Below are 19,761 nucleotides of genomic sequence, written 5' to 3' on the forward strand. Positions count from 1 at the left end.
TGATGTATGCACAAAGTTGTAGTTTTTTTTATTTTTATTAAATTTATTTGTATTTAACCACTGACTTATTAATCTCTGAATTGTCAAATTTAAGTTTGTAATCAGTTAGTGTTGACCTTGGCTTGATAGGCTAAAAGGATTAACAATAATAATAATAATAATTATAGCTTGTATGTAGTGCTACTTTCATGCTTACAGCATGCTAAGAGTGCTGTGTTCCAATCTTATGTGTGGACCAGTAGGGGGGGGGGATTTGGGAGAGGGTTTTCCATGCTGCCTTTGGGTACTCAGTAAACAGAACTCTGCTTGAGTGTTGAACCTAGAGTCACCTTGATAGGTAGCCGAGCCAAGCCAAGTTCAAGCATACTTAGCCTCTTGACCACGCCTTCACATTGAAATTAAATTGTAAATGTTAAATATTTTTAAAAATTTAATACAGAATTTGATATTTATGAAATATTTAATACAGAATTTGATATTGATGAAAAATTTAATACAGAATTTGATATTGATTACAAAAAATAATACAGAATTTGATATTGATACCATTTCATTTGTGTGTGTGTGTGTTTCCAATAATATTTCTATGAATGTACAATTTATTCTCTAGATAAAGATTCATTTTCTGTTTTGTAAGGCAGCTCTCAATCCTTAGTGTTATGAACATAATGATAACAGAGTCGAAAACCATGTCATCTTAGTATGGCTTTAATACACTGAATGACTACACAACACACATTTTGTGAACACATTCTTACGGACGAGTTACAATCACATGTAAACATAAGAACCAAAACCGATACAGCATATAATTTTCATAAGTGAAATTCTAAATTTACTGAACTAAACAGACTTCAAATTAAAAAACAGACTTCAGCTTCACAGAACAGACTTCTATTTCACAGAACATTCTACTTCACAGAACAGACTTCTATTTCACAGAACATTCTACTTCACAGAACAGACTTCTATTTCACAGAACATTCTACTTCACAGAACAGACTTCTATTTCACAGAACATTCTACTTCACAGAACAGACTTCTATTTCACGGAACATTCTACTTCACAGAACAGACTTCTATTTCACAGAACATTCTACTTCACAGAACAGACTTCTATTTCACAGAACATTCTACTTCACAGAACAGACTTCTATTTCACAGAACATTTTACTTCACAGAACAGACTTCTATTTCACAGAACAGACTTCTATTTCACAGAACAGGCTTCTACTTCACAGAACAGGCTTCTACTTCACAGAACATTTTACTTCACAGAACAGACTTCTATTTCACAGAACATTCTACTTCACAGAACAGACTTCTATTTCACAGAACATTCTACTTCACAGAACAGACTTCTATTTCACAGAACATTCTACTTCACAGAACAGACTTCTATTTCACAGAACATTCTACTTCACAGAACAGACTTCTATTTCACAGAACATTCTACTTCACAGAACAGACTTCTATTTCACGGAACATTCTACTTCACAGAACAGACTTCTATTTCACAGAACATTCTACTTCACAGAACAGACTTCTATTTCACAGAACATTCTACTTCACAGAACAGACTTCTATTTCACAGAACAGACTTCTACTTCACAGAACAGACTTCTACTTCACAGAACATTCTACTTCACAGAACAGACTTCTATTTCACAGAACATTCTACTTCACAGAACATTCTACTTCACAGAACATTCTACTTCACATAACAGACTTCTACTTCACAGAACATTCTACTTCACAGAACAGACTTCTATTTCACAGAACAGACTTCTACTTCACAGAACAGACTTCTACTTCACAGAACATTCTATTTCACAGAACAGACTTCTACTTCACAGAACAGACTTCTATTTCACAGAACAGACTTCTACTTCACAGAACAGACTTCTATTTCACAGAACATTCTATTTCACAGAACATTCTACTTCAAAGAACAGACTTGGATAATAGAAGAAGAGATGTTAGTTTGTTAGTTCAACACTTTCAATGAAATTTAAGCCTCTTGTGTTGACATGTATGGAAAGGATTTTTTTATTTTTACTTCAAGAAATCTAAAATTTCCTAATATAGAGTTGCCTGACTGCTATAGGCTTTGCACTGTCATCACTGCCCACTTCCCTCCCCTGTGGCTTGCAGATGCTTTGCACTGTCATCACTGCCCACTTCCCTCCCCTGTGGCTTGCTGATGCTTTGCACTGTCATCACTGCCCACTTCCATCCCTGTGTCTTGTAAATGCTTTGCACTGTCATCACTGCCCACTTCCCTCCCCTGTGGCTAGTAAATACTTTGCACTGTCATCACTGCCCACTTCCCTCCCCTGTGTCTTGTAAACGCTTTGCACTGTCATCACTGCCCACTTCCCTCCCCTGTGGCTAGTAAATACTTTGCACTGTCATCACTGCCCACTTCCCTCCCCTGTGTCTTGTAAATGCTTTGCACTGTCATCACTGCCCACTTCCATCCCCTGTGGCTTGTAAATGCTTTGCACTGTCATCACTGCCCACTTCCATCCCTGTGTCTTATATTGCTTTGCACTGTCATCACTGCCCACTTCCCTCCCCTGTGTCTTGTAAATGCTTTGCACTGTCATCACTGCCCACTTCCCTCCCCTGTGTCTTGTAAATGCTTTGCACTGTCATCACTGCCCACTTCCCTCCCCTGTGGCTTGTAAATACTTTGCACTGTCATCACTGCCCACTTCCATCCCTGTGGCTTGCAGATGCTTTGCACTGTCATCACTGCCCACTTCCCTCCCCTGTGTCTTGTAAATGCTTTGCACTGTCATCACTGCCCACTTCCCTCCCCTGTGGCTTGCAGATACTTTGCACTGTCATCACTGCCCACTTCCATCCTCTGTGTCTTGTAAATACTTTGCACTTTCATCACTGCCCACTTTCCTCCCCTGTGTCTTGTAAATACTTTGCACTGTCATCACTGCCCACTTCCATCCCTGTGGCTTGCAGATGCTTTGCACTGTCATCACTGCCCACTTCCCTCCCCTGTGGCTTGTAAATGCTTGGCACTCTCATCACTGCCCACTTCCCTCCCCTGTGGCTTGTAAATACTTTGCACTGTCATCACTGCCCACTTCCCTCCCCTGTGGCTTGTAAATGCTTTGCACTGTCATTACTGCCCACTTCCCTCCCCTGTGGCTTGTAAATGCTTTGTAATATGTGCTAGGACATTATAATATTGATTACTGGAGGAACATATGATACTTCTAAAACAAATTTATTTAGAAAGCCTACTGTTAGACTATTGTTGGAACACTTAGTATATAGAATAAAGAAAATATTGAAATATTAGACAAAGTTGTAAATTTGATTCTTAATTGAAAAAAATGTTTGTAAAATGTTTTACATGTTTCGGATGTTCCTTCAGAGTTGAAGATAATTACTTCCTAGTCCAAACCTCCCGCAGGACGACGGGGGATGGGAGCGGGCAGGGTTTGAACCCTGGACCATCGATAAATCTGAACGACAGTCCAGCGCGCAAACCGCACGACCAGGCAGCCATGTCTTTTCAGTAGACTAGTGACACTTTGGCTACCTGAAGACCTATTACATTTTCCAAGTTCTTGGCTTAGTGCATTGGTACTTAGTGCATTTGGACATTAAATTTCTTTTTTTAGAATTACAATAATAAAAGGGGGACTGCAGAGGAAAAAAAAGTTTAAAATTTAATGATAAAACATGATGTTATGCAACATTTAATGAAACGAAATGTGTAAGACATTAATGTACAATACTAATTAAAGGCCAGTATATGTTTTCCTTTATCATTTAACGTTTGATTCCACTTGTGTTAATACACCTCATTTTTATACAAGCAAATCTACACAACCGCTAAAATACTTATTGGTATCTACGTTATTTATCAGATAACTGTAAGTTTAATTTTTTAAAACTTTGAATAAAGAAGAGGTATGTAAATCTTATCTTATAAAATACAGACGTTACTTCAAAAAAGAAGATGATTACATCCTACGCGTCCTAAAAGTAGTAAAAACTAATACAGAAAACAGTGTAGTCAAGATTTGACCATCTTTAAATTTGTTCTAAATTCAGAAAATATTTGTAACAAAAAATCCTTTTTAAAAATGTTATTGATACCGGTACTGTTTTTTTTTTTTTAATGATAAACCTTCGTCCTCTCAAAATAAAAACGACTGCTGCTAAAGACGGATTAGTTGTAACAAGTGACGCCCAGTTTTTTTAAGGTCATGTAAATTTCTAACACATGTCATGGGCCGGATGAGCAACAAAATTTATCGAGTCTTCAACACACATTGTAACATTCGTTTCAAGAGGATGAATAGCACCACGTCACGAGCCAGATATGACGTCACTAGCTGGATATGACGTCACGAGATGGATATGATTAGTAGTTTGGACATCTCCGGTCAGTAATATATTGTTACATATAAATGGTAATCTATGTACTCCCATATGGTGGTGAAAGTTGGACACTGAACGCTGAGGCCGAAAGAAGAATTCAAACTTTTAAGAGTAAATGAGTTTGTTTTTTTAACTAGTCTGGCTGGCAAAAAGGATGAACTTCTCAATACTGTGAATAGACGAAAGCTGAGCAAGTTCGGTTCAATTGTTTGTTGTTTGTAAAATGTTTTACATGTTCCGGATGTTCCTTCAGAGTTGAAGATAGTTTACTTCCTAGTCCAAACCTCCCGCAGGACGACGGGGGATGGGAGCGGGCAGAGTTTGAACCCACGACCGTCGATAAATCCGAACGACAGTCCAGCGCGCAGACCGCACGACCAGGCAGCCATCCAATTGTAGTTGGCTGTCAAAAGTCATCCTTCAAGGTACACTGAAGGGAGCACAAAGAACGGGTCGTCCAGAGAAAAGTTGGCAGGACTATGTGAACGGCCTTGACATCCTGCTAAGAACAGGCGGGGAAGTGGAAGGGATTTGGTGAAGTGAAATGTCCAACCCTACGTCGATAGTCAAAGGGACGGAAGAAATGCCAGAGGTTGTTCGTATTGGTTGTCTGCTTGGTCATGTGGTATTCTATTTAAACTGTCGCCTCGATGGTCAAGGTTCGAACCCTACCCACCTCCACCCCCCACAGTCCCGTTGGATGTTTATGCTAGGATGTAAATAAAAACAAAATGTTGTTCTTCGTGCTGTACAGTCAACATTCAGACATTAACAACTGAGATGCTTTGAACCAATCAACAAAGTCCAATGACTCATTAGATCAGCAATATAGGTCAGGCTTTGCATATAGTCCACACTGTGGCACATCTGACCTGTCAGCCGCTCATTAACACTGATGGAGTCGTGTCTAATATAATATAAATAAATAATAAGTCTGGTTGGGAGATTTGTAAACAATTTTTTTTCTTCCTTCTGAAAACCATTGCAACTCAGACGACCGCATGCCAAAGGCGATGAAGAGAGTAGATTAGATTTGCGGTCGAGGGGTTGACTGGGCTCTAGGTCGGCAGCCAGTCTAGGAGATAGAAACTCCAAAATAAAGCCTACAGCCTTTTGATGTCTACAGCTATCTCAGACTACTGAGCCACTGTGGTCGACACTTGACATAAAGAAGGGTTTTGGTCTGTGCACTCCATATTCCACTATAAATAGACAGTGCAGGCTGGATGCCTTGCAGTGTGTCTCGAATCACCCCGAGTACCGAATCTTCTTTGGTGATTGTAATGGAAGACTGCGTAAAAGAGGTGCCTTATGCACTATAAAGATCAACTCAGGCGCCATTTCACCCTCAATGGCATAGAGGAAATAGCTGGCAGCAGATGGTCTCTGTGAGAGACGGAGAGCTCCCACAAAGGTTACGGGACTCATATTTGAGACCCAAAAGAAAGCCCTTATGGAAGACAGGCGCAGAAGACGGAAAGAAAATTTAAATAGACCGCCGGCGGACAACGGCTTTGTCTGCACGAAATGCGGAAAAACATGCAGGTCGCAACTGAATTTGCGTAGTCATGTGAAACACTGGACTCATCCTTAATCTTTGGAATAGAAGACATGGACATTTTTATTAAAATTGTAGAATGGGGGAGGGGGGGGGCGGACGTAACAGCCGAAAACTTTTTCTTGTTAAATTGAAAACATTTTTAGTCGATTGATACGTTAAGAAGGTCTACAATTTTTTAGTTTTAAAGACATTATTATTTGCACGAAGTCATAGCTAAAGTAAACATTGCTTTAAAATAATTACTTACAAAATTGTTGCATTACTAGTACGGTATTAGAATGTCTTTTGTTCAATGTACCCATACATACATACTACTCGATTTCTTTGTCACACACTTTTATTTCTGTGTGGAGGCCCACAAACGTGTTCTTCAACCCGGACCCACGCTTGCTACGCCACTGCATTGCATATTATTCTTTCAATTAAAGACTGTTGGCTTGTGTAGTCCCCGATCTAGCACTATATTTTTTTTTTAGTAACGCGTGGGAAGACTAAAGCAGGGGTGGACTGGGTATCAAAATCGGCCTGGGCATTTCTATATCACCCGGCCCATAAATTGTATATTATATGATGCGATCCTTATCTTATAAAATACAGACGTGATTTCAAAAAATAAGATGCTTACTGTGGTCCTACCGGCCCATTAGGATACCGGCCCACCGGGCATTTGCCCGAATGCCCATATAGCCAGTCCGCCCCTGGACTAAAGCTAGAAAAGTCTCTATGATGTTTGTTTGAACCATCAGTTGACATCACGTTTGCTTAACACACGTGCTTAACCCAACATAAACACTTCAAGAACTTGACAACTCCATTGGACCTCATTCACCAATCGTAAACAAACAACATTTAACCACGTGATAATATTGATAAAACAATGGGAAAAAAAACGTATCACGTGACAGCCTTTATGGATTGCGTAATTTGTATAGAAGAGATAGAGAGGCTAAATGTTGTTTGTTTACGATTAGTGAATGAGGTCCATTTCCAAATAAGGGGCTACTTTAATACTATAGCTTTATGCTCTAACGAATGTAATATATTACATCCAAATACTGTACAATTAACCCTTTACCGTTGTACTCAACTTGAACTGGACTCTGTCTCGACTGTCCCGGACCGACACCTTTCGATGTAGGGGTCACGGAAGTCACGTCCGTACTGACTTGACTCTGGACTCCCTGCGTCGCACTGTCTTGCTGTGGATTAACAGTACCCGACTGAGGCGTCTTAACTCTGACACAATCTAAAGAAAGTGTTCAACCATTATCTCAGGCCAATGCTAGACAAGTGCAACATAAAAAGTCGCATCGACCGATAACTATGATACTTTTTAACTCTTTCTCTCCTAATGGATGCTGCCAACGTTGATTTGACTCCCATTAACACTGAATTGATTTTATGATTTATAAACTTTAATTTGTGTTGTGTACAAAGAGCATGCCCGCTCCTATAATTCAATAACAAATATAACATTTTCTGATAACATACAAAAAAAATATTGAAGTTTAATCATAGCAGGAAAGTGAATTACAAATGAGGGAAAAGAATAATAGGCCTACAATCGGAACGAGAAAAACAATTACGGAGAGAAAGAGTTAAGAGCTATAAAATTTTATTTTTACAGCCAATGATAGTCATGTTTCATCAATACAATTTCAATTTATATATTGTTACGTATCTCTCCTACTATCCAGGCTCTCTTCTAACTGCACCACACGACACAACGAACTTAGAGAACCTCACAACTCAGGGCTCCAAAGTATCAGTCAGTTTAATTGCAAATACATTACAAACACTGTACAGTTGGCAACAACATTAACACTGTCTTTACAAAAACCTAGTCTTGCTCCGCCTGACTTCACACACCGTGCTGGTTCTCGCCTCGTACTGGTCACATTGCGAGGTAACGTGAAGTCTCGTCTTTCTGACACACTCGCTCTTATATAATGTCTCTACTGGCCTTCTAGAATCGAATGGAACGTTCTTGACCACTCAGAATGATCACAATAGCCGAGACTTGCGTGCGTAATATTTACACACAGGTCGTTGCCGAACTGGCGTGTACTGTCACTGGACACAGTTGACCGATCGTCCTGCGCTGGACTGGGGCGATTTGGGTAGGCTAAAAACACACAGCACTACCCCCATCTGTGTCACCACCAGGTTTACAACAATATATATATTTATATTCGGCCTTCTTTCCATCCTCTTTTAGACGTAACCCTAGGGGTGACTGCATGCTTAGGGGAGCTGAAGCGCTGTAAAGGCCTATCGGGTGCCATGATGATGTTCGCCTTCACTAGCTTAGATGAAAGCAGGGAACAGGCCGCTGGAGAGAAATTAGAGTCCCAAAGAAAAGCCCCTTCCAAAGGCATGCACGGAGGACGAAAAAATAACTTAGGTCTACATAGACCCCAGTTCGAATTAAGTCTTTGTCTGCACCGGGTGGAGCCAGGGCCGGATTTAAGTACGTGGAGGCCCCAGGGCAAGATTTTGTGGAAGCCCCTACAATTTTTCAAAAGCTTTAAGATCCACTTATGAATGATTATATCTAAAAGCATGTTATATTTTAGAAGAAAGAAACAGTTCTTATAAATTTAATCTCACTTTCCCTTTAAACAATAATTAATATGTATATTTTAGTTTAAAAAGTGTAGGCCTATAATTGTTCAGTTCTTGAAGTGAAAAGCCCTTGGAAGACTCACTGGCGAAAACCCGGAGATGCACCGGCCAAACTGGTGAAAGCGCCTTAAAAAGATAACCCGAGAGCTTTAGGCAAACGAAACAATCTATCTATAAATAAGGCAACATTTAACAAGGTGGACGCGTTGAAAATCAACAACAATTTAGTGTGAATGACATAATAACAAATATCAATGCATTAAATCATGACAGTCAGAGGCGTATCTAGGAATTTTCCATTGTTTGGGGTTCCGGGGGGGCTTGACCTCTTTGGGGGCCCCTTCATTTTGCGTAATATTTATTTTTTAATGTAAAAAAAACCCACTAATTTGGGGGCCCCTCAAGTGAGGCCCGGGGGGATTTTCAAATTCTCCCCCCTCCTTCTCATCCCACTCTAGCTACGCCACAGGGGACAGGAGACATCCAGCCGGAAGAAAACGATTTATGACTTAATAAGGTGGACAACTCACGAATAGAGAGACAATAGGATGAAACACGGTTGTCTCCGTTGAACTAATACGAAATGATAGAGAGCATGCTTAACACTCCTGCAGGACTATAATGAGACACGGCTGTAGCGTAAACGAAAATTCGTAAAAATTGGAAAAGACTGAAATATATCTTGTAGCAAGAAGCTTATTCAAAATCGAGGTCAATTAGTTTACTTTGTGCAGAACCACAGTCCTTACCTGTCTACGATCTATTGGCATATCAATAATAATAATAATAATAATAACATTCTCGTTGCCTGTCAGAGGGCGGTACTTCTGCAGACCTGCCACATCACCAGAAAATTCCTCGGTGGAAACTGATAAAGGGACTACGATGAATTTTGTTTCTCTTTAGCGAAACTCGACCCTGGCAGCGCCAAGGAATGACTACTCGTTCATTTCTAACATAATAATAGTCTTTATTGTCCGTAAGGAAATTTGTCTTACAATTTGTGCATTACACCAAACAAAAAAACATTATAAGAAACCAAAGTGTACATTCACACCAGACTCACTCATAATTTACATGTGACAAAGTTTATACCAGATTGTTCTTATTTAATGATTTGATGGCCAGGGGATGACGAGGATAATGTACACAAAGGGCTTTCTATTAGAGAAAACTACAAAACATAACAACACGAGAGACAGTGAAGTGTTACAGTAATGCAGCTAATTTTTCTTGTATATATATCATCACATAATCTTTGATGCTCTCGCTGAGAGCATAAGGACTGAGTCAGCCTGTAACAAGAGAAAGATAGCCATATAAGTAATAATTACTTTAGAATTCGTTAGATAGGACAATTTTAAATTGAATTAAAAACTTCAACAAATTGGACAGAACACAAATCTTGTAGGTAAACGTTGTTCTTTGATGAGTGTTACTGGTTAAACGTCAGTTACTAGTTGAAAGCCAGTTACTGGTTAAACGTCAGAGTTACTAGTTGAACGCCAGTTACTGGTTAAACGTCAGAGTTACTAGTTGAACGCCAGTTACTGGTTAAACGTCAGAGTTACTAGTTGAACGCCAGTTACTAGTTAAACGTCAGAGTTACTAGTTGAACGCCAGTTACTGGTTAAACGTCAGAGTTACTAGTTGAACGCCAGTTACTGGATAAACGTCAGAGTTACTAGTTGAACGCCAGTTACTGGTTAAACGTCAGTTACTAGTTGAACGCCAGTTACTGGTTAAACGTCAGAGTTACTAGTTGAACGCCAGTTACTGGTTAAACGTCAGAGTTACTAGTTGAACGCCAGTTACTGGTTAAACGTCAGTTACTAGTTGAACGCCAGTTACTAGTTAAACGTCAGAGTTACTAGTTGAACGCCAGTTACTGGTTAAACGTCAGTTACTAGTTGAACGCCAGTTACTGGTTAAACGTCAGAGTTACTAGTTGAACGCCAGTTACTGGATAAACGTCAGAGTTACTAGTTGAACGCCAGTTACTGGTTAAACGTCAGTTACTAGTTGAACGCCAGTTACTAATTAAACGTCAGAGTTACTAGTTGAACGCCAGTTACTGGTTAAACGTCAGTTACTAGTTGAACGCCAGTTACTGGTTAAACGTCAGTTACTAGTTGAACGCCAGTTACTAATTAAACGTCAGAGTTACTAGTTGAACGCCAGTTACTGGTTAAACGTCAGTTACTAGTTGAACGCCAGTTACTAGTTAAAGGTCAGAGTTACTAGTTGAACGCCAGTTACTGGATAAACGTCAGAGTTACTAGTTGAACGCCAGTTACTGGTTAAACGTCAGTTACTAGTTGAACGCCAGTTACTAATTAAACGTCAGAGTTACTAGTTGAACGCCAGTTACTGGTTAAACGTCAGTTACTAGTTGAACGCCAGTTACTAGTTAAAGGTCAGAGTTACTAGTTGAACGCCAGTTACTGGATAAACGTCAGAGTTACTAGTTGAACGCCAGTTACTGGTTAAACGTCAGTTACTAGTTGAACGCCAGTTACTAATTAAACGTCAGAGTTACTAGTTGAACGCCAGTTACTGGTTAAACGTCAGTTACTAGTTGAACGCCAGTTACTAGTTAAACGTCAGAGTTACTAGTTGAACGCCAGTTACTGGATAAACGTCAGTTACTAGTTGAACGCCAGTTACTGGTTAAACGTCAGAGTTACTAGTTGAACGCCAGTTACTGGTTAAACGTCAGAGTTACTAGTTGAACGCCAGTTACTAGTTAAAGGTCAGAGTTACTAGTTGAACGCCAGTTACTGGATAAACGTCAGTTACTAGTTGAACGCCAGTTACTGGTTAAACGTCAGTTACTAGTTGAACGCCAGTTACTGGATGAACGTCAGAGTTACTAGTTGAAGGCCAGTTACTGGTTAAACGCCAGTTACTAGTTGAACGCCAGTTACTAGTTAAACGTCAGAGTTACTAGTTGAACGCCAGTTACTGGTTAAACGTCAGAGTTACTAGTTGAACGCCAGTTACTGGTTAAACAGCAGATTTTGTTCACTTCTAGGAAGACAAACATTGGGCCTTATCATTTCGAGGCCTCATGCTTTCTATCTATCTATCTATCTATCTATCTATCTATCTATCTATCTATCTATCTATCTATCTATCTATCATTCTCATTCTATCTATTTATCATTCTATCTATCTATCTATCTATCTATCTATCTATCTATCTATCTATCTATCTATCTATCTATCTATCTATCTATCTATCTATCTATCTATCTATCTATCTTTCCTATATCTATCTATATCTATATCTATCTATCTATCTATCTATCTATCTATCTATCTATCTATATAAAGAGAGAGAGAGAGAGAGAGAAAGGGGGGGGGGGAGAGACAGGGATTCACTGCATTAAATGACGACCAATGTGTGATTTAATTAGGTCTACTCGCACTGTTCAGCGTGCGCCAGGCAGGTGACAAAAAAAGCAGTGACAAAAACGAGGGCGCTCACGGAACTTGCATTCGATGTGATCGCAGATAATCCACTGTGTTGCTTTATATATTCTTTAGTGACAGTTTCGTGACTTTGTTTTGTAACACTGATTTGCTTTCATTTTGTCATAAGTATAGGGATTTATTGAAAAGTTCTGTCTGAGTCTTATTTCACCATCAAGCTTATAGTGATTATTTTCATCATACTGACCTTTGACTTTTGTCGGACGGGTGCTGTGACGATTAAAAAAATAGGTTCTTTAATCTGATTTGCATAGGATTACCAAACAAAAGAATCTCGGAAGCAGCTTACGTGAATTTTAATGTGTGACATTGACAATTCTATTTTGTTTTCTTTTGGGGCATTCGTTTCTCTTTTCAAAGGACGCAACTACAAACTGTGTAGTTTCTAATTTAATATCAGTTTTGAGCAGAAAATTGCAATAAAACTTTCGTAAAGGCACTCTACTGTATTGGAAAATATCAAGCTTTATCTCGTGAAAGAAAGTCTACCAGCCTATTTCGCATTTTCACATTTAGGACTATAAGAGCAGTAGACTCAACAAAATGATTTGGAAAATGAAGACCTTTCTCGGTTCAGTGATTTTGCTATCTACGTGTAAGTAACATTTTAACAAATCAATTAGGTCTGCTTTTAATGCTCATTGTGTGTTCATTTTAGAGAGTCCATCCGATTACTTTTTTTTTGTATTGTAGCCTACTGGTATATAATCAAAGTCCAAAACACAACAATAGGAGAAACTGTAATTTCTTTTTTGTCTTTCGAGTTTCGGATTTTTTTATTTTTTTTCAGAAATAATTACACCATAGTCAAATTTACTGTACGGCGGAAGGGTTCAAACACGAACCATCGTAACGACAGTCCGAGGCGCATACCATAAGACCACGCAGCTTTCCATATTTTACATTATATGGACTGCAGTTCCTTAAGTAGGCTTATCTGTCAAAAATCATCTTATTTTACTTTTTAAAGAATGGTCAATGTTTTGTTATGTTTTAGAAATATAGATTCGATATTATATTATTAGCGATATCTATTGATAGTTTATCTGAAAATTAATAATTAATAAATATAAAATAAATATAAATAATAAATATAAAGATTGGGTGGGGAGGGGGGGGACATATTTGTGAATTTAAAAAAAAAAGAACAAAGAGTGTAAATAAAAATCTGAAATTTAAAAACAGAAAATTAAGAGACGTCCCTTCATCTTTTAAATTGGACCAGCAACAAAATCAATTCAAAACATTCTTTTCAATAAAACATTTCAACATAGACGTCATGCCCATTTCTACACCGCCTACATGGCTATATTTGAAGGAACTTCATGAACAGAAATGTCTAAGAATAATCGGAAAAATCTTGGAAGCCACCCGCTCCATCAGAAGTGGTCGCGAAGTGGGCTACTATACTGTCAATCTTGACAAGAACAGAGCGGTACAAAAACTCGTCCGTACCTTACTCGGTCAGACTATATCAACGCCAGTCGTTGATCAGGAAACATGAAAAGGACCAAAATGCCTGTGTGTAATCGCTGAATGAACTCTTTATGTTGTGTCTGTTCTATTTATTTATGTGTATGTTTCTGTTGTGTTGTCTTTATATGAGAAAAGAGTCCAAATTTCCATATGGATCAATGAAGCAGTCTTAGTATTTATTGCGTTGCAACAGTCAAAACGATGACCCCCCACCCACAAATAAAAATTAATATGCAGCCTCGTTTGCTCTTCACATTATATCGGTCAGTGTCTCCTCCTACTTTGGGCTTATTTTAACTTGCTCTACCGTCGCCAGGAAAAAGCTCTTTACAACTCAGAAGCAGTGTTCCCCCAACCCCCCCCCCCCCCCAAAGCCCACTAAAAAGTGACAAAGGGCAGCGCCAACATACTTTTTTGTTTTCCATCTAGAGCCGAGGTTCTCAATGTAACTGGCCTTTTGACATGGTATTAGTATTACACATAAGGCTGGTCACTAAGATGTAGAAGCTTGTATCACAATCAATGTGTCGCGAATGCTGTAGTTTGCTGGCTTCTTGCTGCCTGGAGTCACACTTGACACGTAACAAACACAAATAGTATAGTTCCGTGGATTGACTAGAATCCGAATTGAAGCAGACAAGACATAACGTTTATTCAATGACAATATGCTGCACTTCATAGTAGTTACAAAAATGCATAGAAATATAGTTACGTCCGCGTAACAGCGGTACCAAATATATCCAATATACTAAGTCCTCAAGAGCAGGTGTATATAGGCTATATATATATACTTTACTCTTAAATCACGTCCGCATCACAGCGGGTAACAATAAACTTCAATAATATGTATCCAGCTCTAAGTACAGAAAATAACTATCAAAATACGTGTACTGTCTCAAGTCCCATAAACGACTCAACTGACTAAAGGTTACTACTGTCTTCAAGTGACTGCCCTACTCAACTGACTCAAGGTTACTACTGACTAAAAGTTAATTTAGTGATTCTTACTTCTTCTTTCTATATCAGAGGTTTCACGTGTCTTTCACCTTCTTGACCCGAGGTGAAAATATAGCAGGCAATATCAACCGTGACTGTGACACTCAACCTGTGGGTCACGACCCCCTTGGGGGTCGAATAACGATTCGCCAGGGGTCGTCTAAGACCATTGAAAATATAGATTCTAATACTGCAAATGCTACGTCATGCTTAAAAAAAATAGTCACATAAGTCTGCACCACAAAAATGGTGAATAAGAAATAAGTTAAAAAGTAAAAGTTTCCGTTGCGGTCTATGGTGTGGACACAATCAAAGTTATCTGTTTCTGTGGCCCACGGTTAACGAGGGTGTCATGTGGCTAGCACAACGACCAACCGCATTTACTTTCCCCAACTAATAACATTAGAGTTGGGTGGACTTAGAGGCGCCCAAAGATCCCCGCGTCTCCCAAATAAGAAATAGAATAGTAAATAAATGCATGTCACAAAGATGCAATTTTATTTATTTATAATTTAATCATAATCAGAACTATTTATTTCAAGACTACAATGACAATTGTTTCATGTTGAAACCTAAAACATGGCAACGCATATCAAATATTTACATCAAGTGAACTGTTTTAGAACATTATCAAAAGCACAGCTTCTTAGGCTTATGATTTTTTACGGTTGGGGGTCGCCGCATTAAGTAATATGGGCATAATGGGAGAGAAAATTTGAAGTGAAAGGCTGTAACATTGTAGCCCTATCTTTGTGGGCTACCTCCGTAAGTTGTGGACTTAACATTGTAGCCCTATTTTTGTTGGCTACCTCCGTAAATTGTAAGCCTAATAATGTAGCCCTATCTTTGTCGGCTACCTCCGTAAGTTATGGGCTTAACATTGTAGACCTATTTTTGTTGGCTACCTCCGTAAATTGTAGGCCTAATAATGTAGCCCTATCTTTGTGGGCTACCTCCGTAAGTTGTGGGCTTAACATTGTAGACCTATTTTTGTTGGCTACCTCCGTAAGTTGTAGGCCTAATAATGTAGCCCTATCTTTGTCGGCTACCTCCGTAAGTTGTGGACTTAACATTGTAGCCCTATTTTTGTTGGCTACCTCCGTAAGTTGTAGGCCTAATAATGTAGCCCTATCTTTGTCGGCCTCCTCCGTGAGGTGAGGGCCTAACATTGTATATAGGCCTATGTAGGCTACTTCCTTAAATTATATCCTAACATCGAATATTCCTATGCTACTCCCATAAGTTGGACTACAATGTAGGTTACATTATATAGCTCCTAAGTTGTAGCATTGTAAAATTGTAGACTTCGTCCATAAATTGAAGTACGCTGTTAAAATGTGTTAATGTACGTATAGGTGACATCATTTCTATAAAATTATATAGTGGGTATGCAGATGAGATTGTTTGTAACTTTAAAAAAAATGTTCCTGATGTTGATTCAGAGTTAAAGAAAATTCTGATTTACTACCTAATCCAAACCTCTCGCAGGACGACGGGGTTGGCAGCGTGCAGGGTATCAACCCGGGACCATCGACAAGTCCTAACGACAGTCCAGCGCGCATAACGCACGACGAGGCAGCCACTCTTGTAGTCCATATATTTATATTTATGACGGGTTTACGAAAATGCAAGACCCGCGCACTATAGGCCTATACCCTCACCTTTAATTCAATTTAAACTTTTTAACAAAATATGCATGTCAAATAAAAGAGGCTAAATGGGATTAATATAAAATAACGTTATTCGATTATTCTCTTCACCAAAAGCCTAACCTGATTATATATATATATATCGAAGCTCGTGTTTAGTGTTGGTATCGTAAAGCAGATATTTAACAAAGCATTCAAAAGTGGGAAAGATCCATATCTCGCTATGCTCGAGTATAGAAATACTCCGATAAGCGGACTGCTTTATTCGCCATCACAACTGCTGATGAGTAGAAGACTCAGGGACATCATTCCAACTGATCCCAAACTATTGAAACCATCGGTAGCTGAAAATGCAGAGACATTACTCAACGAACGACAGAGGAAAAGCAAAGCGAAATACGATTCAAAAGCAAGATTACCTAAAGACTACTCTGTCGGGGAGAAGGTTAGAGTTCGTCTAGGACAAACATGGCAGAAAGCAGTCGTCATTAAGAAACATCCATCACCCAGATCTTACATCATAAAGACAAATGATGGGAAAACATACAGACGAAATCAACGGTTTTTAAACAAGAGCTACGAAGAAGACATCTCTGGGTACTATGACACCGACGAAGACAATGAACAGCAAACTGTTAGAACAACAGAAACAGACAATTATAAGCCAACATCTAGATAACTTGCTGTGCCGGTCAAGACAACCAGAAGTGGTCGAGTTGTCAAAATTCCTTGTAAATATAAGTATTAAGAACTTTAAAAGGAAGGATGTGATAATAGCTTCAAAAGAAAGGATGTGCTAATATTAGAAGATATTACGTCATTGTTTGTTGTTTATGTTTTATGCGAAAGCAAAGAATCGGACGGAAATAAAAGTTAGTTATATATCACCATTATATGTCTACCTTGATAAAGACAGTCTCGTTATTATCATTATTAATTAGTAACGTCTACAGTAAATTATTATTAGTCTGTGACAACAGAACATCATCTATTAAATTAATATTAGCCTATTAATACAAGTTTGAAGCCGGAAAAAGTTTGATTTCTATACGAAATTCTACCCAAGAGAATGATCGTATTTATGACAGTCACAATAGCTTGGGCTTGTGCCTACATTTACAGCCCCTCTCACATGTTCATACGTATGTAACATGAGAATGACTTTCTGACGGAAAACTTCTATTATGGGGAAAACATTTTTTTTTTTTTGGTCTACGAAGTTACTAGATCTATATAACAGTTTGATAACCACTGCGTATTTACCCTGTTTAGATTTAGCTAATTAACAAATTAGCATCGAAGCTTGTGCTAACCTGGACAGCTTCCGTTTGCCGGTGATTGTTTATCGAAAAATTGAATGCACCTTGTGCGAGTGTCTGGCTATAGAATATCAACACCAACACATACATACTGTCACATAGTGACATAGCAGGTAAGTTAATTTATTTTTTTAAATATATAGTGATTTTAGTCTAGACTCAGCTGCTAAAAGCGGAGGAAATTACCCTATATTGGCCTATAATATTATAATTATATAATTTATATTAAATTATTATATATAAATATTAAATATAGATAAATAGATCTAAAACTAATATGATTTATTATATTTAATAAGTATTTATTATAAGAATATATATAGATATATAGTAGTTTATTTATTTCGGACATTACATGAATTCGGACATTCGCTGTTTTTTGTGGTCATTAAATAATTATTTTAATATGTATTATAAAACTAGCGCGCTGTATAATGTGCTTGTCCATTTTCCAATGATTCTAACCCAATTTCCTTCCATTTAGCTATCTTTTTATGTAAGAAAAACGAATTTCAAATTAGTTAGTCAGGTTGTTGTTTTTTCCTATGTTACCCGGATGACTTTACCTCTTCCTAGAGTTAAGACTATATTTTTTTATTTTCTAAGTCTATACTAATGAGCCCGGCAATATTTATTCTGTTTTTGGAGCTAATTTATTTGATTCATAAGCCAAGTTTTCTAATTCCATATCAAAAAAAAATTAATACGGTGTCCGAATCAAATTACGATTTTCTTACCAAAATTTATTTCGGACAGCCAGTTTTGGACATCAATAAAAATGATCTTATATTATATTTGTTCGTTTGTTGTTATTATTTTTAAATAGAGAATAAATGGGCAAATGTTTGGAGTGAGCTTGGTACATTGAATGAAGTTAAATGCTTAGATCTAGACCTACTAGATAGATCTAGATTTATATAGAGAGAATATAGAGGATTCAGTTAGGCAAGAATGGCTATCGTAACCTGTAGGGGCCTACTATACTACAAAAGATCATCTGTATTAGAAATTTATTAAATTAATAAACAAAAAAAACACAAACATTCAACACATCTAATCATGCAAACCCCAAACATTCAACACACATAAAATAAACAAACATAAAATAAGTCTAAAGGTCGGTGCAGAAATCACTATTCCAGTGACCTAATTTTGGTAGAATAAGTGTGTTCATATTTTTATTTTTTTGTGTTCGTATTTATGCATAGTTTGAAAACATCGTTATGATTTCATGTGATGGGCTATGCCTGGGGATCTTAAAATTTAGTTAATGTTAATATAGAATTAAAATCTGAGTTTATTGATGCCTAAATATAGAGACTGTCCGAAATAAATTATTGTGTCCGGAATCAAATAATGTGGGTCAAATGTGTCCGAATTAAATGAAAACACACGGCGTCTTTGACCTTAAATATAATAAATATAGGTTTGGGGAACAAATATAAGTAGTCATCCTTATTCTCCTTTAACTAAAGAAGATTTTGATACGTCATTTTCTTTTCTATGTCAAACCATTGTCAAATAATGCGCTGTCAAAGTCAAACTTTCAAATTTGGGCCTATAGGTGTCCGAATAGCATAAACTACTCTAGATCTAGATCTAGAATCTAGTCACTAGTCACCACTAGTGTAGATATAAAAAATAAATGAATTTAATAACCATAACTTAACTTCTTAAGACACTTAGAATACTTAGATCTATAAGTCAAGTAACAAGTTAAGTAAGCCGGCATTTAAGCAGTCTAATGACTCTCTAGAAATAGATCTAGAATTCTAGATCTAGAAATTATGTCTAGTTGAATAGTTCTAAAATTCAAAATCATTGGACACTGCCATTCAAGCAATCATGATTCACTCAATGACTCATTATTGACATCATAAATGATAATTTTTTACATTCAGTGGCATCTTCAAAAACCTTAAAAACCTACACATTTCATTTGTACAATCTAGAGAATCTAGTCATAGTGACAGGTCTGACAGTCATACATGTTAATATTATTATTGACTTAAATTTAAACTCTGCTAACTCTTTGGTTTTCCTGGCTGATTCAGGCAACCCATTCCATTCTCTAATCAATGGCACTATTATAGTCACTAGGCAAGAAAAAGCACTTCTTGTATGAATTAGTTCTAGCATAAATATTTGGAATTTATATGAAATGTGCCTCTATCTATAGATTTTATATAAAGAGTCTAGATAAGATGTAGATCTATATAGATTT

General features: G+C 37.7%; 1 long non-coding RNA gene across 1 annotated transcript; it reads right to left on the reverse strand.

Moving 5' to 3' along the window:
• Nucleotides 1-18,546: 18,546 nt before the first annotated feature.
• Nucleotides 18,547-19,142, reverse strand: LOC129924800 (uncharacterized). The gene is made up of 2 exons (XR_008776733.1): nucleotides 18,623-19,142; nucleotides 18,547-18,590 (listed from the first exon to the last, which is right to left on the reverse strand). It is a non-coding gene; the product is annotated as an uncharacterized LOC129924800 (long non-coding RNA).
• Nucleotides 19,143-19,761: the final 619 nt, after the last annotated feature.

The sequence above is a fragment of the Biomphalaria glabrata genome, chromosome 2 (genome assembly GCF_947242115.1).
Source record: "Biomphalaria glabrata chromosome 2, xgBioGlab47.1, whole genome shotgun sequence".
Classification (NCBI taxonomy): domain Eukaryota; kingdom Metazoa; phylum Mollusca; class Gastropoda; family Planorbidae; genus Biomphalaria; species Biomphalaria glabrata.